Below are 4,804 nucleotides of genomic sequence, written 5' to 3'. Positions count from 1 at the left end.
GGTGAGTGTTAGGAAATCTCAGGCTCACATGCTCCCCAATTTTACTGACCAGCTACGCCCGTTTGGATGTGAAGGCGGCAGTAGGGTTCTGAAGTTAAAGTAATGAAAGGGAGAAGGCTTTGGAGCAGGGTCAACTTTGAGTTGAGGATTGCCTGGATGTATAAGGTGTAAGCCTGAAGCCATGGGAGCCGGTTGAGTTCAGGACACGAAAACACCTCTACGTGAACCATCCCGATGTGGAAGAAAAAAAACACACACACCCCCCAGCAGATGTCAGAGTGCAATTTAAACAAGAACAAGCGGCCGCGAAAGTGAAAGTGATCGCAATCGCGATCAAACATGAAAGGAAACGAATGCTTTCAGGCTGCCAAATGGTGCGCGCGCCCGGAGCACATGCACTGTAGTTGGCCTGAAATGCACTCGTTTCCACTTGAATTGAGGCTCTTTACTGACATTCCCTGATTGTGCCGGTTCGGAGGAAGGGCCACAAGCCTTCACGGCGCAGGAGCGCCATAAAATGGTCCCAGGCTTCCTGCAGCGTGGGAGGCTTTTGTTTTGCACGCACTGAGGCTCTTTACTGCCATTCCCTGATTGTGCCGGTTGGGAGGACGGGCCACAAGCCTTCACGGCGCAGGAGCGCCATAAAATGGTCCCAGGCTTCCTGCAGCGTGGGAGGCTTTTGTTTTGCACGCACTGAGGCACTTTACTGCCATTCCCTGATTGTGCCGGTTGGGAGGACGGGCCACAAGTCTTCACGGTGCAGGAACGCCATAACACGGTCCCAGGCTTCCCGCAGCGCGGGACGCGCACGGGGCTTGTCCGTGCCAAGACCGGGCCAAGACGGGCCCAGTTTAGCCCGTCCTAGACCGGATGAGGCTGGCAGGGCTTATACTATTGTCATTCTTCGTGAGGGGCTGTTCATTTCTGAGGGTGAGTTTATAAATATACCTTTGCACTGTTCGGGACTTTTTCAGAGTTGGTAGCTCTCTCCATTTGTACAGGACTGTGTGGGACGTGGGACTTTCAAGTAGCTAAAGGAGATCGAGCAATACCATCCTAAACAAGGAGCCGCACAGACTATTTATCAGCTTTGTTTTGTATTGATTACGGACCAACTGTGTGTTTTGACTATTGCGCTCACTGTACAAACTAAGCAATCGTAATATCTGTTTTTCACTGGAGAGTCAATATATATTAGGGGATCTTGAGTGCTAGACTATATCCGGGGACACTCTCTCCTATATATTTTATCCCGGAAGACCCTAATTTTAGATTCCTGTAAGTAAGCCAAAGGGGAATAAAATAGAAACTATTGGCAAAAGGAAAGCTGAGATTATGTTAAAGGCAGGAGGGACACATAACTCCCTGATAAAGTATTTATCTGGAGCCATGGGATATATTGAAAAACAAATACATACAGTGGAAGAGACGCTGAATCAAGGCATTAAGGCTGGAGAGGGAGCAATAGAGACTACACCGTTAGAGGGCTTAGCTACGAGGGTTTCATATGCTAATGATATCATCGAAATAAATTCCAGACCTTATAGCAATGGATGTGTGCAGGATGTGTCTATTCACAGCCATGCGTCCGATCAGGAAGATGAAACGCAGCCTCCCCCTAAGCGGCCAAGAAACCCTGAGATACAATCTGCGAAAATAGATAAAGACTTGCACACTATTATGTTACACACTTCAGGGAAGAAACTAAAGAAATCAAACAACAGGTCTATATCCGTTGAGGGGGGGAAAGGGCACTCAGCGTTAGTTACCTGTAAACATAACCAGATTGAGGAATATGACAAACTTTCACTTAAATTATATGGTCTCCAAAAATTATTCACCGATGCTTTAGATAAACTACTGACAAGGGTAACAGCGATTGAAGATTCGCAGGGGAAAGGCTTCTCTGATCATCGTGATAATGTTCCAGCAAACATACAAATCTAGATAGAAGGTTCAAGAAATGACTGTTTGCCCCAACAGGTTGGTTATATAAATATTAGAGTGCTGAACAGTGAGAATTCCAATAGAAGTCCATGTTCTGGTGTAAACATGGGCTTCTATTGGAATTCTCCAGGGCATATTATCAAGCCCATTATCGCCACTTTAGCGGCAGTTTTCTGCCGCTAAACCGGCGATAATTTTAACGCCGTCCTTGATAATATGCCCCAAAGTGAGTTAGCACAAGGTCATTGCAGAGGGTGGTGTGCAACATGTAGATTTAGTCCCCTTCAGTGATGCTTTGCTTGCATATGTTTGTAATGTTGCTGACACTGCACTGATCCTACTTCTCTCTCTCATGCAGCATCTCCCAAGGTCATGGAGGGACAGGGGACGGACACCAGTGGGGGGGAATCAAGCACAACAGCTGCACATGAGCACAGTGACACAAATGTGACCAGCGCCTCGGAGGGAGACGGAGTCTGCTGGAGGAATCACAGCCAGAGGCGAAAAGCTCAACGTCATCTGATGCCAGCGGTGATGCTTCCATGTTGGCGGGCACAGGGGATGGGGACTCTGCCTCATCTTCCACCACACAGCGAACAGTGCCCACCCTCCCAGCCACTTCCTCTGGTGCTGCCCGTGTTTGCCCTAGTAAGAAGGAAAGAGTGTCCTTCATCCCAGGCACCGCTGCCCCTGACCCTGTACCCCCTGCTGCCATCAGTGCTGAGTCTGTGGACCTTTTGCGCCAGCTGTGTGTGGGCCAGACAGCTCTACTCAATGCCTTCATAGACCATGACAAAAAATTGGCACAGGTGGTTGCTTTCATGGAGGGCATACATTCAGACCTCAAGGTCACGATACAGCACATGAAGCACACAGCAGCAGCAGCCCAAGCGGTCCAGTGCACAGACACCATCCCTACAGAAAACTAAAGCCACCCCAGAGTGCAAAGACAAAAGCCCGTCAGGCGACACCAAGGCCCAAAAAGCAGAGACGCAGACCTCAGGGTCACATACCTCCGAGACATCCCCAGCCAACGACTCTCCTGTCCCAAAAGCGTCTCAAAAAAACAAGCAGAGGGTTTCCATGCCCACTGAGAAGGTGGTGCCTGCCAAGGGTACACATAAGAAGGGCTAAAAGGCAGATTCAGCCACTACCTCGACTCCCATTACAAGATCAGTGAAGCAGGGAAAGGAGGGCACTGTAGGGGGTACACCTGGGAAACCGGGAATGGAGGGGCAATGGCAAGTCCAGGTGAAGCGTACTGCTGGATCCAGCAAGTCCCCAGAGGGAGAGCCAGCGTCTGCACCTGATGCAGCTTTGGTGGTGAGTGTGCCTGTTGTGTCCACACCACTTCCCATTGATCCCAAGTCAGGCAAGCCATTTAAAATCCCCAAGAAGTGGATAGGCACCCTTCCACAATCTCCCACCCACACTGTGTCTCACGTCAGCATGACTCCACCTCCACGTGCCACTACACCACCTGGTCCAAGCAGCCCTCCGGCTTCCCAAGCCACTGATAGCTCTACCTCAGCTGGGCCTCTCTCTCTCCGGTCAAGTGCTCCAACTGTCCCCGACACACAGCCAGCTCCCAGTCCAACTGACAGCCAAGTCTTGAGTGGTAGTCACCCTCACACACCTGTCTCTCCCATAGCGGTGCCTGTACTGTCCATTGTTACCCCCGACTGTGTTGCTGACCATGACAGGGTACAGTCGCACACATTTCCTGTGCAGCTTCTCATGGACTCACTCTGCACTTTGTGCTGCCACTGGCCTTGTCGTTCTCTGCTGTGTGCCCCTTGCCTGTGCAGCTTCTCATGGACATACTCTGCACCTTGGACTGGCCACTGGTCTTGCTGTTTTCCACTTGCCTGTGCTGCTTCTTATGGACATACTGTGCATTTTGTGGCTTGCTCTTCTCGAATCTTGGTGCCTATCTGTGCAATATGTGAATACAGTCAGTTGCTCCTGTTGTCAGTTTTGTCAGTGCCCTTACTAAATAAAGTTTTTTCTTTGTGTATATGGTTTACTGTGCCACATGCTCGCTGTGCCACTTCAACATTGCCAATGGGTTGTCTCACCTATTTTATTTTTTACAGAGGTGACAGGGACTTCAGTTCTTCCTGACTCTGATACTTGTGGGTGCAATGATGTTGTTTTTAGATGACATACCGTTATCATTTTCATTCTTTGTTCATGTTGGCTATATTTGACACATGTCAGGTTTGGGGGCACTGCTTTCATGTGTGCCCAGCAGTGTAGGTGTATGCTCATCTTGTGATGGTCAATCATCCTAGTCACATGGGTTTCTTTCAATGTGTGCACTTGGGTGGTCAAGAAGTGTGCAGTGTGAAGGGGTGACTTTGCCAGGAGTGTTGATGTGTGTGTGCCCCTGCAATGTCAACTACACAAATGTGTCACCCAGGAGTTGGTTGCCTGTTGTTTCGATTGTTCAGCCCTGTGATTGTGATTGTGTGCACATGTATGAGTTGTATGTTGTGCACTGTGCAGTGTGTTGGTGTGTCCTTGCAGTTCTGGCTGACTCCTACTTGTTGGTTTTGGCAATTGTGAGTATGCAGAGTGTGTGACTGGCAATTCAGTGTTGTGTTTTGTTGATCAGCCATGTGTCTTGATACTGTTTGTACTCCCTGTGCAGACCTGCTGATCCACACTGACATTGTGGGTTTGTTTTCTCATACATTGCTGTCACATGGTGCTTTATTGGCTCCAGTATGGCATGTTGTGTGTGTTGTCATACCATCCCCTATCTGTGCTTCAGATGCCTACCCATTGTGAGTCTGCCCTCCCTCCATTTGTGTATGGTACACTCCTGCCATGTCCACTACTGATGTGCACAACA

At 49.3% G+C, this 4,804-nt stretch overlaps 1 long non-coding RNA gene across 1 annotated transcript; it reads left to right on the top strand.

Moving 5' to 3' along the window:
* The first annotated feature begins 428 nt into the window (after window positions 1-428).
* LOC146832792 (uncharacterized) lies at window positions 429-3,964 on the top strand. Its single transcript, XR_014961339.1, has 2 exons — window positions 429-930; window positions 2,306-3,964. It is a non-coding gene; the product is annotated as an uncharacterized LOC146832792 (long non-coding RNA).
* The last annotated feature ends 840 nt before the right edge of the window (window positions 3,965-4,804 follow it).

This window comes from Triturus cristatus, chromosome 5_1, assembly GCF_964204655.1.
Source record: "Triturus cristatus chromosome 5_1, aTriCri1.1, whole genome shotgun sequence".
NCBI classification, from domain to species: Eukaryota; Metazoa; Chordata; class Amphibia; order Caudata; family Salamandridae; genus Triturus; species Triturus cristatus.
Note: the sequence above shows the minus strand (reverse complement) of the source record. Positions and strands in the feature narration are given on the sequence as shown.